Source organism: Mesoplodon densirostris, chromosome 4, assembly GCF_025265405.1.
Source record: "Mesoplodon densirostris isolate mMesDen1 chromosome 4, mMesDen1 primary haplotype, whole genome shotgun sequence".
NCBI classification, from domain to species: Eukaryota; Metazoa; Chordata; class Mammalia; order Artiodactyla; family Ziphiidae; genus Mesoplodon; species Mesoplodon densirostris.
In genome coordinates this window covers 30,500,640-30,516,433 of record NC_082664.1, presented here as the reverse complement: position 1 = coordinate 30,516,433, position 15,794 = coordinate 30,500,640, and the positions used below count along the sequence as shown (strand labels likewise).

The 15,794-nt window shown below is 38.3% G+C and overlaps 1 protein-coding gene across 6 annotated transcripts in view; it reads right to left on the bottom strand.

The window, feature by feature from the left end:
- Positions 1–15,794, bottom strand: part of NUMB (NUMB endocytic adaptor protein) — a 174,706-nt gene that overhangs the window by 120,830 nt on the left and 38,082 nt on the right. The window lies entirely within an intron of this gene.

Genomic DNA, 15,794 nt, shown 5'->3' with positions numbered 1-15,794 from the left:
AAAGGAACAAAATTGGGTCTTTTGTAGAGATGTGGATGGATCTAGAGACTGTCATACAGAGTGAAGTAGGTCAGAAAGAGAAAAACAAATATCGTATATTAATGCATATATGTGGAACCTAGAAAAATGGTACAGATGAACTGGTTTGCAAGGCAGAAATAGAGACACAGATGTAGAGAACAAACGTATGGACACCAAGCGCGGAAAGTGGCAGAGGTGTGGTGGTGGTGGGATGAACTGGGAGATTGGGATTGACATATATACACTAATATGTATAAAATAGACAACTAATAAGAACCTGCTGTATAAAAAAATAAATTAAATTCAAAAATTAAAAAGAAACATACAAATAACAGAAGTATACATACTAGAAGGAATAAATCACTATACATAAAATATCCTACAGGAATTATCAGGACAAAAGATAAGTTCTGGCAGGGATAAAAACATCTAGCGGGTATTCCCTGGTGGTCCACTGGTTAGGACCCCTTGCTTTCATTGCTGAGGGCCAGGGGTTAATCCCTGGTTGGGGAACTAAGATCCCAAAGGCTAACAACAGCAACCAAAAAAATACATCTAGGGAGGGAGTAGTGTTTAAACCAGGTAGAAGCATAGAACCTAGGATGAGAGGACCTGGGTTACAATACCAAACTCACCAATTCACTCATTCAACTTACATTTATTGAACAGTAACTTTGTTCTAAGCCTTGGGATAAAGAACTGAGTAAGTCTTGTCCCTTAAGTAGTTCCCTTTATTCACAGAAACAAACACAAAACACTGTAAGTGTACTTAAACTCTTTAAAGGGAGCTAGAGAACACAGAGTAAAAAAAAAAAAAAAAAAAATTAAAAGCTTCCTGGTAAAGCTAATCTTTAAGCTGAGTCCAGAAAAATAATTATTCCTAACACTGAATTATTAAATGATCAAACTTTGCCACTAAAATATTTACTCTCAGAGGGTATCTATTTATCTTACCTGAAAACTATTTTTGGAACCACCCTATATGAAAAGTTAAACCTCTTCCTTTGCTACTGAACAGTGGTTAAGTGGGATGGCTCTAGAGCCAGATTTTGCTCAGGTTTGAGTCACATGCCCTTTACTTATGTGGATATTTGAGCTTCAGATTCCTCGGCTGCCAAATGAGGATAACAACAGTTCCTACCTTATGAACTTGCTATAAGGATTAAATGAGTTAATACATGTAAAGGATTTAGAGCAGTACTTGGCACACAGTAAAAGGTCAATCACTCTTTGCTATTACTATTACATTTACCAGACCTTAATTAAACTCCTATTATGTACCAAATAGTATGCAGTGTGTGATACAAGAAAAATCAAGGTAAACTGATCTCCAATTTTCAGTCTAAATTTTATTACAAGTCTCTTAACAAAGATTTATTTCCTGTGATATCCAGCATTGAAAAGAGAAGGCAGCGTGGCCAATCTAAAACCAATCTAAAGCTTATCAGGTCCAGTTATAAGCCAGGGGAATCTAGCCTAGTTTTATTAGATGCAAGCAGGGTCTAATAAACTAGGATGAGGCAAGTGAGGTACCCTAGCACAAAATTTAAGGTGGCACTCACTCTCAGGGTCATGCAAGGGGCTCAGCCATGAAGCTACTACCCATTCATTTATTCAACAAGTATTGGATAAATAGGCTCATTCCTTGTCCTCAGGGAGGTAGCAGTGCAGTGAAGATGCAGATACACTTAATAAATAATTGCAATTTAGTTTGAGAGTTGCTATAATAAAGGTATATACTAGATACAGAGGTATCCGAGAAGATGAAGTAGTTAAATTGACTTGGGTTAGCCAGGAAGCAATTCAGAGAAGTGATTTAGCTGGAGCTTAAATAATTTATCATAGTACCCCCAAGAGGCTAAAGGTAGGCAGGAAATAGCATTCTAAGCAAGGGGAATAGTTGGCAAAAGCTCAAAGGCAGAATGTACTGAAGGAACTACAAGGAATATGGTGAGAATAATCTAAAAGGAAGCAGTGGGCTGTAAAACTGAAGTGGTACCTAGAAAGCAGATAAAAGTTTAGGCCCATAAGGTAGGGCTCCTTAAACACCACATTTAGGAATTTATTTCACAGGTAGTAGGGTTTATTTATGAGTGGTAAATCAGACCTGTGACTTAGGATAATTCTGGTTATTTTCTGTTTTCTGACTATTCTGGACTAGAACAGTGACCTCCAAACTTTTTTCATCCTGTACCCCATTACCAAAAATTTTGAGCATATCCCTCAATGTGTGTGTATGTATACTACATCTAGATATTACTATAGTCACATATTAAACACATAAGTAGAAAATGTTTAAAGGATGAGATGATAAATATAATGATATAAATATAATAACAGTCAAAAAGTGGAAGCAATCCAAACATCTATCAACTGATGAATGAATTTTTTAAATGTGCTGTATCCATACAATGGAATACTATCCAACGATGAAAAGGAACACTGCTGCTTGATACATGCTACAATATGGATAAACCTCAAAATCATTAAGTTAAGTGAAAAAGGCCAGACACAAGACCACATATTGATGTGTGTATGATTCTATTTATATGAAATCTCCAGAAAAAGCACATTTTTAGAAATGGAAAGTAGATTACTGACTACCTGAGGCTGGAGGTAGGAACAAGAATTGACTGCAAATGGGCACAAGAAATTTGGCGGGGGGGAAGGGAGGGTAATGAAAATATTCTAAGACTGAAATTTGGAGATGGTCATATAACTTTGTAAGTTTACTAAAAGTCACTGACCTGTACACTTATAACAAGTGAATTTTGTGGTATATAAATTACAGACATACCTTGGAGATACTGCAGGTTCAGTTCTAGACCACTGCAATAAAGCAAATATCACAATAAAGGCATACAAACTTTTTGGTTTCCTAGTGCATATAAAAGTTATGTTTATTATATGTAGAACAAATGAACAAACAACAAAACAGAAACAGAGTTACAGACAGAGAGAATAGGTGGTTGCCTGAGGGGAGGAGATGGGGAGGCAAGAAATAAGTGAGGGAGATTAAGAAGTCTAAACTTCCAGTTGCAAAATAAATGAATCACGGGTATGAAATGTACAGTGTGGGGAACACAGTCAATAACTCTGCATGGTGACATATTGTAACTAGACTTGTCATTGTGATCATTTTGAAATGTACAGAAATATCAAATCAACATGTTGTATAACAGGAACTAACATAGTGTTGTAGGTCATCAAAAGCAAATAAAACTCATAGGAAAAAAGAATCAGATTTGTGGTTACCAGAGGCAGGAGGGTGTAGGGAGGGGGAATTACATGAAGGCAGTCAAAAGGTACAAACTTCCAGTTTTAAGTCCTAGGGATGTAAAGTACAACATGATAAATATAATGAACACTGCTGTGTGTCATAAATGAAAGTTGTTAAGAGAGTAAATCCTAAGAGTTCTCATCACAAGGAAAAATGTTTTTCCTATTTCTTTAATTTTGTATATATATATATGAGATGATGGATAAGTTTCACAAAACTTACTGTGATAATCATTTCATGATATATATGAGCCAAACCACTATGCTGTATACCTTAAACTTACATAGTGCTGTATGTAAATTATATCTCAATAAAACTGGAAAAAAAGTTATTTTTACACTATACTGTAGTCTAAATATTTAGTGTACAATAGCATTATGTCTAAGAAAACATTGTACATACCTTAATTTAAAAATACTATATTGCTAAAGCAACCAAAGAACGAACACGATGATGTTTCCTCCCACCATGAAAAGAGGAACCAAGGAGAGTTACTTGGAAGGAGAGAGATGGAAAAACCAATCTAGTTTCCAGCCATTGTGTTAGAACCGAGCACTCCCTTCCCTGTAGTAAGAACTGTAAGAAATCAGAAATTGGAGAGCCCTTGATTATCGAGAAGTTCAATGATAAATTGAGAGGATATACTAGGTGGAAGTTTGGACCAAATGTTTGTTTTTTTCTTAATCCTTTACACAGTTGAGATTGTCAATTTCCAGGCATATCCATTCACATTTTCAACATTATATCAGAATTCAGTGAGGTCCGGGTAGGGAGTTTACTAAATCACTATTCTCACATGAAAGCATCTGCTCTGTTAATGATGCAGATAGATTTTAGGTTCCTTAGAGGAAAGAACCCTTCCCAGCAAGTGGGGCCTGTGGGTAGCTGGAGGCATCCATCAACCTTAAGACTGCCCATTACATGAAAGTGGACCAAGCCATGATCACCTTCCAACATAAAGGTTTCAAGTGAAAATGTTAAGTGTTTTTGAAACATTACTCTTGGAAGGACTTTCTTTCCAAAAATCTCTTTATGAAAAGAAATGTTATTAAGGGTTTTTTGTTTTGTTTTGTTTTAAAAATAAACATTGCCCAAAATAGCCAAGCTGGACAACCTTGCCCTTTGTTAACATTGCAGTATATTTACATTCGTCCGTCCTGACCCCAGAGCAACCGGTTCAGAAAAAAATGGGGTTATTCAACTTTACCTCACTTTGGTACAATTGCAACAAATTCCCCTACAGAAGATTAAAAATTTAGGTTGGAACAATGGCCATCAACATTTAAGTTCCAATAGGTATGCAGTTTTGCCCTGTCCAAAGCAGCCTGACTGTGATAGGATGGCTGAGTGATATTCCTGAGGGCAGGAGATGGGCCCTGAGTTATTAAAGGATCCTATTACCCCACCTGGGGAAACAGACATGAGACAGAGCAAAAAGTATGTCTAGGTGGAGAGAACGATCTGGTGAAGTACAAAGCCAATCTTTGAGTTTCCTGATTTCCCATCATGTCACTGGGCCCTCTGGAACCAATCCAGTAGTGTAAAAAAAAGGATCAGCACCCACTGCAAGACCTGGTTCTAAGATGATAGGTCCAGAAACATCACTAGTATTTGGTCTGCCTTTGTCAACTTACTCGGGGTGACAGAATGAACTTTTATTAACCACTCTCCAGAAAGCGTGAAACTTTATTCTCCTTCTTATCGGAGTAAAAGAATTATTCAGGGGCTTCCCTGGTGGCGCAGTGGTTGAGAGTCTGCCTGCTGATGCAGGGGACACGGGTTTGTGCCCCAGTCCAGGAAGATCTCACATGCCGCAGAGCAGCTGGGTCCGTGAGCCATGGCCGCTGAGCCTGCGCGTCCGGAGTCTGTGCTCCGCAACGGAAGAGGCCACAACAGTGAGAGGCCCGCGTACAGCAAAAAAAAAAAAAAAAAAAAAAAAGAATTATTCAGGATGATCTATTACCTTGTTAAGGATTCTGGACATCAGTGGATTTCATGTCATTTAAAAAAAATTCTGAAATATTTGTTTTTCAACAGTGTCGTGTGTTTTAACATCATATTGTGCATTTAAAAAATGAAAAACAAATCATGTAAAAAAAAATACTATATTGCTAAAAAATGTTAAATATCACCTGATCCTTCAGTGAGCCATAATCTTTTACAACAGTAACACCAAAGATCACTGATCACAGAACACCATAACAAATATAATGAAAATTAAAATATCTGCAATATTGTGAGAATTACCAAAATGTGACACAGAGACATGAGGTGAGCAAATGCTGTTGGGAAAAATGGCGCCAACAGACTTGCTCCATGCAGGGTTGCCACAAACCTTCAATTTGTAAAAAACACAGTATCTGTGAAGTACAACAAAGCAAAGTGCAATAAAATGAGGTATGCCTGTATTGTCAATAAATCTACCTAGGGCTTCCCTGGTGGCGCAGTGGTTGACAGTCCGCCTGCCAATGCAGGCAACAAGGGTTCGTGCCCCGGTCCGGGAAGATCCCACATGCCACGGAGCAGCTGGGCCCGTGAGCCATGGCCGCTGAGCCTGCGCATCTGGAGCCTCTGCTCCGCAACGGGAGAGGCCACAACAGTGAGAGGCCCACGTACCGCAAAAAAAAAAAAAAAAAAAAAACTACCTAAAAATAAGAAATAAATATAATTAAAAAATTTTAATGCAGATATCTATGCTAAGCAAGTTCCTAATAGACTAGAACACAAAGCTGGCAGTAAAAAGGCTGGTTGGGGGCCTATTTGACACTTGAAAGACATCAGTGGCACCTAAATGCAAGACAATGACAGTGAGAATGCAAAGAAAAAGACTTGCTTAAAGTTAAAATGCAGAGTAAGACTATTAAATTATTCACATCACAAAATCATCCTGAGATTCCATGTTTAGCAGGTCCATATTACACTGATAAAATAAATGACAATATTCTTATTAATCTTAAAATTCCAAAGACCAGACCCAATCAATACTATCCCAGTTTTGCTCTGGCAAAAAGAGTTAATTTCAATACAGTACCCTAAGCTCTGGGAAATTCCTTCTTATGGCACTGTCATCACTTTACAGACTTACTTTTTGCAAGCTGCTCAAGCCTCTAAAAGTTCTCCTTTACTTTTTCTTAATCAACGTGTCATGAATTGGGTAAAATGCAATTGCTGAAAATGGTGCAGTTTTATGTAATGAATAACCAAGTTTTTCTTATATAGTTAATGGACTCAGAAAATAACACATTTTTCATTCAATCATATTTTTCTGGGAAACAGTTCTTAATAAATATTAACTAGTATTAACATATTCAAAAGGATGAGATATAATGTAAAGAAATATAAATATCCAAATATCCTGTTAATCTTTAATTCATCCTTCACTGCTCATTCTAACCGTGGTTTTATTGAGCACTGAGTTTTCTAATTTACCTTTAACCACTGCCAGAACTGGACTTTCCTGATGTTTATCGGTTTAAGACTCTCCAGAGATTCAAAGATATCAAAATTCTCAAAGGCTCCCTTTTCTAAAGATTAAATTATCCCAACGTGAGGGGGAGCTCTGACTTCCTTCTACTGTAGTCAGAAAAGGCTCTTAGGATTCACCTTTCCTGTAAATTTAAATGGTTCTCTGTGAGTCCGAGTTAATAGATAAGTTTTCTCTTCCATAGCTAGAAGATAAAAGAAAAACATCTGTGCAAAGTATCTCTAATGTTAATGTTTACTGATTAACATACAATCTGTGCCCTTATAAACAGAGGCTCATGTCATGAAGTTTTTACTGTCAATCCTCTGACACAGACTGTTCAGTCAAAGTAACTTGGAGCTAGTAAACTTCCAAATTCTCCAGGAGCTAACATTTTTTAAATATTATGATCAGGTTAAAACCAAGACAAATTTATATCTCTACTGATATAATATAAAAATGGCCCAGTCATTATGAATGATTAAGCTCTTACAATATGCAGAATTGGGCTTCCCTGGTGGTGCAGTCGTTAAGAATCCACCTGCCAATGCAGGGGACATGGGTTCAATCCCTGGTCCAGGAAGCTCCCACATGCCGCGGAGCAACTAAGCCCGTGTGCCACAACTACTGAGCCCGCGCTCTAGAGCCCAAGAGCCACAACTACTGAGCCCATGTGCCACAACTACTGAAGCCCTTGAGCCTAGAGCCTGTGGCTCCACAAGAGAAGCCACTGCAATGAGAAGCCTGTTCACCTCAACAAAGAGTAGCCCCCACTCGCCGCAACTAAAAAGAAAGCCTGCACGCAGCAACAAAGACCCAACACAGCCAAAAATAAATAAATTAATTTAAAAAAACCACCACCTTTAAAAAATAATAATATGTAGAATTTCTATTTTACTGAATTGATAAAAAAGAAAAGTTAGTATTCCACATAATGTGAAACATCACCATATGTATCAAAAGGCAAGACCTCCTTGGCAAAATGTAGAAAACAGCCTAGCCTCCATTAAACACTGTAAATAGTTAAGCATAAAAAAATAATGTCCTGCTACATGTAAAAGAATGAAATTAGAACACTCCCTAACACCATACACAAAAATAAACTCAAAATGGATTAAAGACCTAAATGTAAGGTCAGACACTATCAAACTCTTAGAGGAGTACATAGGCAGAACACTCTGACATAAATCACAGCAAGATCCTAGAGAAATGGATGTAAAAACAAAAATAAACAAATGGGACCTAATGAAACCTGTAAGCTTCTGCACAGCAAAGGAAACCATAAACAAGACAAAAAGACAACCCTCAGAACAGGAGAAAATATTTGCAAACGAAGCAACTGACAAAGGATTAATCTCCAAAATATACAAGCTGCTCATGCAGCTCAATATCAAAAAGCAAACAACCCAATCCAAAAATGGGCAGAAGACCTAAATAGACATTTCTCCAAAGAAGATATACAGACTGCCAACAAACACATGAAAGGATGCTCAACATCATTAATCATTAGAGAAATGCAAATCAAAACTACAATGAGGTATCACCTCACACCGGTCAGAATGGCCATCATCAAAAAATCTACAAACAATAAATGCTGGAGAGGGTATGGAGAAAAGGGGACCCTCTTGCCCTGTTAGTGGGAATGTAAATTGATACAGCCACTGTGGAGAAAGTATGGAGGTTCCTTAAAAAACTAAAAATAGAACTACCATATGACCCAGCAATCCTACTACTGGGCATATACCCTGAGAAAACCATAATTCAAAGAGAGTCATGTACCACAGTGTTCACTGCAACACTTGTCTACAATAGCCAGGACATGGAAGCAACCAAGAGTCCATCGACAGATGAATGGATACAGAAGATGTGGCATATATATACAATGGAATATTACTCAGCCATAAAAAGGAACGAAAGTGAGTTATTTGTAGTGAGGTGGATGGACCTAGAGTCTGTCATACAGAGTGAGGTAAGTCAGAAAGAGAAAAACAAATACTGTATGCTAACACATATATATGGAATCTAAAGGAAAAAAAATGGTTCTGAAGAACCTAGGGGGAGGACAGGAATAAAGACGCAGATGTAGAGAATGGACTTGAGGACACAGGGAGAGGGAATGGTAAGCTGGGATGAAGTGAGAGTCACATGGACATATATACACTACCAAATGTAAAACAGATAGCTAGTGGGAAGCAGCCGCATAGCACAGGGAGATAAGCTTGGTGCTTTGTGCCCACCTAGAGGGCTGGGATAGGGAAGGTAGGAGGGAGACGCAAGAGGGAGGAGAAATGGGGATATATGTATATGTATAGCTGATTCACTTTGTTATACAGCAGAAACTAACACACCATTGTAAAGCAATTATATTGCAATAAAGATGCTAAAAAAAAGTTATTATGAAAAAAAAAAAAGAATGTCCTGGGGTCTTTCCTGGTAGCGCAGTGGTTGGGAGTCTGCCTGCCAATTCAGGGGACAAGAGTTCATGCCCTGGTCCGGGAAGATCCCACATGCTGCGGAGCAACTAAGCCCGTGCCCCACAACTACTGAGCCTGTGCTCTAGAGCCCGCAAGCCACAACTACTGAGCCCATGTGCCACAACTAATGATGCCTGCGTGCCTAGAGCCTGCACTCCGCAACAAGAGAAGCCACTGCAATGAGAAGCCCATGCACCACAACAAGGAGTAGCCCCTGCTCACCACAACTAGAGAAAGCCCACGTGCAGCAACAAAGACCCAACACAGCCAAAAATAAATAAATTTATTTAAAAAAAAATAATGTTCTATTCAATACTGTACTAGACATTCTAGCTAGAGAATTAAGCAAGAAAAAGAAATAGAAGGAATCCAAATTACAAAGGAAGAAGTAAAACTATCTCTATTCTCAGATATCATGATTCTACATGTAGAAAACCCCAAAGAATACACACACACACACACACACACACACACACACACACAAGCACTAGAGCTAATAAATGAAATTAGCAAAATTTTCAGGGTACAATATCAACATACAAAATCAGCTGAGTTTCTGTATAAGGTTGACCCTTGAACAACACAGAGGTTAAGGGCACTACCCTCCATGCAGTCGAAAATCCATGTAAAACTTTATAATCTGCCCTACATATCCATTCCTCCCAGTCCGAGGTTCCACATCTGTGGATTCAACCAATCTTGGGTCTCATAGTATTATATGCATTTATTGAAAACAATCCATGTATAAATAGACCCTTGCAGTTCAAACCCATGTTTTTGTTTTTGTTTTTAATCGAAGAATAGTTAACTTATGCTTCAGGTATACATCAAAGTGATTCAGTCAAACCCATGTTGTTCAAGGGTCAACTATACTAGCAGTAAAATATCCAAAAAGGCAATTAAGAAAACAATGTCATTTATAATAGCATCCAAAATAATAAAATACCTAGAAATAAGTTTAACTAAGACTTCTATACTGAAAAAAACTACAAAGCACTGCTGAGAGAAATTAGAGACCTAAATAAATGGAAAGACATTCCATGCTCATGAACTGAAGAACTTAATATTGTTAAAATGGCAATACTGGGACTTCCTTGGTGGCACAGTGGATAAGACTCTGAGCTCCCAATGCACAGGGCCCAGGTTCTATCCCTGGTCAGGGAACTAGATCCCACGTGCATGCCACAACTAAGAGTTCACATGCCACAACTAAGGAGCCCACATGCTGCAACTAAGGAGCCTGCCTGTTGCAACTAAGACCTGGTGCAACCAAATAAATAATTTTCTTTTTTAAATGGCAATACTACCCAAAGCAATCTACAGATTCAATGCAATCCCTACCAAAATTCCAACAGCCTGTTTTGCAGAAATAGAAAAGCCAATCTTGAAATTCATATGGAATCTCAAGGGGTCCCAAACAGCCAAAACTAACTGGAAAAAGAAGAACAAAGTTAGGGGCTTCCCTGGTGGCACAGTGATTGAGAGTCTGCCTGCCGATGCAGGGGACACGGGTTTGTGCCCTGGTCCGGGAGGATCCCACATGCTGCAGAGCGGCTGGGCCCATGAGCAATGGCCGCTGAGCCTGCGCGTCCAGAGCCTGTGCTCTGCAACGGGAGAGGTCACAGCAGTGAGAGGCCCACGTACAGAAAAAAAAAAAAAAAAAAGAACAACAAAGTTAGAAGACCCACACTTCCTCATTTCAAAACTTAACTACAAAGCTACAGTAATCAAACAGTATGGTACTGACATAAGGATAGACATATAGATCAGTGGAAAAGAATTGAGAGTCCAGAAATAAATCCATATATCTATGGCCAATTGATTTTCAACAAAGATGCCAAGACCATTCAATGAGGGAAAGAACAGTCTCTTCAACAAATGGTGCTTGGTCAACTGGATAACCATATGCAAAAGAATGATGCTGAGCCCTTACCTCACACCATATAAAAAAAATTAACTCAACCTTACACCCTATACAAACATTAACTTGAAATGGATCAAAGACGTAAATGTAAGACCTAAAACTATGAAACTCTTAGAGGATAACATTGGCACAAAGCTTCATGACATTGGACTTGGGAATGAGTCCTTGTATATGACACCCAAATCAAAGGCAACAAAAGTAAAAACAGATAAATTAGACTACATCAAAATTAAAAACTTCTGGTCATCAAAGGGCACAACTTACAGAGTCAAAAGGCAACCTATAGGAAAAATTGTCTACAAATCTTATATCTGATAAGCAGTTAATATCCAGAGCTCCAACAATGCAATAACAAAGAAAACCAAACAACATGATTAGAAAATAGGCAAAGGACTTGAATAGATATTCTACACAGAAACTATATTTATATTTGTATAATGGCCCAGGAGCACAGGAAAAGATGCTCAGATGGCTCAATATCACTAATCATTAGAAAAATACGAATCAAAAGCACAATGAGATACCACCTAGCACCCATTAGAAAGGCTATTATTATTATTATTTTTTTCCAAGCTTTAATTCCAACTGGAGCTGGCTGCTCAGGGGAGAGAAGACGACACAGAAGGAATCAATGCAGACTTCCAGGAGTGATGGGGCTAAGGAGGCAAGCAACCTTTACTGAATGTCTAGACTGTGCCAGGCCATCCTAACATTTAATACTGAATGATGTAAGGACAACTGTACCCTTCTAACAGATGAGGTTAACAAATGTGCTCCAGGTCACGTGGGTATGAAGAGGTGGGCTCCCTACCAGCACTCACTCCAGTATATCTGATCAAAAGTCCATGCTTTTTGCATAGAAAGGCTATTACTGAAAAACAAACAGAAAATAACAAGTGTTGGTGAGGATATGGAGAAACTGGAACTCTTGTGCATTGTTGGTGAGAATGTAAAATGGTGCAGCCACTATGGAAATGGTATGGCAGTTCCTCAAAATTTAAACAAAATTACCACAATTCCACTTTTGGGTATACACCCAAAAGAACTGAAAGCAGGGGCTCAAAGAGGTATTTGCACACCATAGCAGCATTCATAGCAGCATTATTCACAGTAGCCAAAAGGTGGAAGCAACCCAAGTGTCCATCAAAGGATAAATGGATAAACAAAATGTGGTATATACAATGGAATATTATTCAGCCTTAAAAATGAAGGAAATTCTGATACATGCTACAGCATGTATGATCCTTGAGGACATCATGCTAAGTGAAATAAGCCAGTCACAAAAAGATAAACAGTGTATGATTCCACTTACATGAAGTACCTAGAGTGGTCAAATTCATACACAGAAAGTAGAATGTTAGTTGCCAGGGGCTAGAGGGAGGGAGGGAATAGGGAGTTGTTTATTGGGTAGAACTTCAGTTTTGCAAGATTTAGGGTTCTGGAGATTGGCTGCACAACAATGTGAACATACTTAATACTACTGAACTGTACACTTAAAAATGATTAACATGGGGACATTCCTGGTGGCGCAGTGGTTAATAATCCACCTGCCAATGAAGGAGACACGGGTTCGAGCCCTGATCCGGGAAGATCCCACATGCCGCGGAGCAACTAAGCCCATGTGCCACAACTACTGAGCCTGTGTGCCACAACTACTTAAGCCCACGCACCTATAGCCCGTGCTCCACAACAAGAGAAGCCACTGCAATGAGAAGACCGCACACTGCAACAGAGTCGCCCCCACTCACCACAACTAGAGAAAGCCCATGTGCAGCAACAAAGACCTAATGCAACCAAAAATAAATATAAAATAAAAAAGAAATTTATAAAAAGAAATTATTAATATGGGGGCTTCCCTAGCAATCCAGTGGTTAAGACTCCATGCTTCCAATTCAGGGGGCACAGACTTGAGCCCTGGTCAGGCAACGAAGATCCCACAGTCACGCAGTGCAGTGAAAAAAAAAGATTAATATCGTCAAATTTTTTAAAAATACTTTATTTGTTTATTTGGCTGCATCAGGTGTTTAGTTGTGGCACATGGGATCTTTCTGTTGTGGCGCACGGGCTCTAGAGCACGCGGGCTTAGTTGCCCCATGGCATGCGGGATCTTAGTTCCCCACCCAGGGCTCGAACCCACGTCCCCTGCATTGGAAGGCGGATTCTTAACTACTGGACCACCAGAGAAGTCCCCAATATGGTCAATTTTATGCTAGGCCAATCAATTCCTTGCCACAGATTTTAAATACTTTTGTTAAACATTTCACATAATAAAAGGTACCATACCTTTTAATAATGGGGCACACACAAGAAGAAAGTCACACAACTTCTGTTTTGCCAAAAACCTGAATAAGCATGAACTGAACGCCATTTGTTAGAAATAAGAATCTCACCAAAAGATAATGGTATGTAGCAGAACCACCGACCCCCAAAGAAATATGTCTGCCTTCCACAATTATTCAAAATTTTTGCGGTTTAAAAGAATATTTACATAGCCATTCATATTTACAAGAGAACCTCATCATTTACATCCTTCCATGAATTGAATAAAGTACTACAGACTAAACACCACCATATTTGCAATTTCTATATGCTGTTTTAGGAGTTTCCATTGTCTTTTGTTTTAGCTTCCATCAGAAAGCAGTATCTCACTTACTTAAGGGATTTTTATCCCCTCAGGCACTGGCCTTGTGGAAAGGAGGCAAGGCAAAGTATTCAGTAAACCTGAAGATGTTATCAGCAATTCACCTATTCAGACTACTTAAACGCAAAATGGGCTAAAAAAATGCTTAAAACAAAAAAGGCAGCAAGTTAGTTGCTTTAAGACTTTATGTATGTTTGTACATATATGCATATATTTTGTTGTTGTATAACATACACTATTTTATAATATCTGTAATCATTATTCCCAATCTAATTCTCCTGGAAACCATCTCATCTTACTTTTAAATGCCAAAAAAACCAAAAACAGCTTTCCCAATTACTGTACCTTTTGAACTAAAATATATTATTTCACAAATTCAGTCAATTCTTATTATTCACAGTTGAGAGAAAACGATTACCTCTATTGTCACAACAGCTGGTTCAGTCACTTTCCATTGTAAAATATCTATCTACCTGTGAGTAGTGGGGAAATAGTAGTGAACCAACTCAACTCAACTCATTATAACATAAATCAACTAGGAATGGGAAAGCATCTAGACAGCAAGAAAATGTTCTGGGTCTAAGAGATAATGAGACGCTTGCTCCCTAGCACTTATTTCCCAGCTATAGTGAATGGATCAACACCCTCATGTAATGCTTAGAAGATTATCTAAAAATATCCCGTTACATCCAGAAATTGAGTATTAGCTATATTCAAAATTGCCACAGATCTATATAATTTTATATAATTATATAAATGCCACAATTTATATAATTGGTAAGTGTGATCAATAAGACAACCAAATATTCTATAACTTTCCAAGTTTTCCTGTCACACTGAAAAAATGTTTTCCTATTTACCGGAAGTTTAGCAGGTAAAAAAATCCTGAAAAAGATTACATAGTTTTTCTTAAAAGAAGCAGAGAGACAAACTTGATACATATGATGATAACACTGGCACTAGTTTCTCAAATCTAAATACTGTATTGGAAATCACTTTCCCAAATAATTCTCAAATTATTAAAATAAACAAGAAAAAAAAACCCAAGTAGACTTTGAACAAAAATAACTAGCATTTTCTAAAAAACAACAAACCCGAACTACAAATCTTATTTTGCATCTTGTGTATAAGTTTTTGTCTCTGCTTTTGATTATAGCAGTATGCTGCTTTGTTGATACAAAGAAAATTCAAAATCTATTTCACTTCTTCCTGTTTGGGCATCTTATTTTCAGTATCATATTCTAGTAGACAAGAAAAGCAGAGAAAATTCTTATGGACTCATACACCATAATTTCCTGCAAATATTCCAGTTTTTCATTTATTATACCCATGTTTATATTCTTTACCTTAAAAGTAATACAAATTGTGGCAGATTATATCGTCCAAAAATGGCTACAATGGCAGATTCCATCCCATATGCTCTTATAAATTGATGTTGATATTCTTCCCTTCAAGTGGTGGGGTCTATGTCCAGCCCCTCCTCTGAAACTGGGTGGACCTTTATGACTACCTCAACCAACAGAAAAGAGCAGAGTAACACTAGGTGACTTCCAAAACTAAGTCAAATATGCCATGTAACTTCGCCTTGCTCTTTTGGGATGCTCTCGCTTGGAACCCACCATGCTGTGAGGAAGCCACGCAGCCAAAAAGAGAGGTCACCTGCAGGTGTTCTGGCCTACAGCGAGCATTAACCACCAGACACATGAGTGAGCAAGTCTTCAAATGATTCAAGGGTGGGAGGGAGACGCAAGAGAGAGGGGATATGGTGATATAAGTATACGTATAGCTGATTCACTTTGTTATACAGCAGAAACTAATACAACAATGTAAAGCAGATTATACTCCAATTAAGATGTTAAAAAAAAAAATGATTCTAGCTCCCAGCCATTGAGCCACCACCCTCCCTCCAGCAACCCCACCTCACACCACTTCTTAACAGAGACAAGCTGTCCCCACCAAGTGAGCCTTGCCCAAATTGCAGATTCATGAGC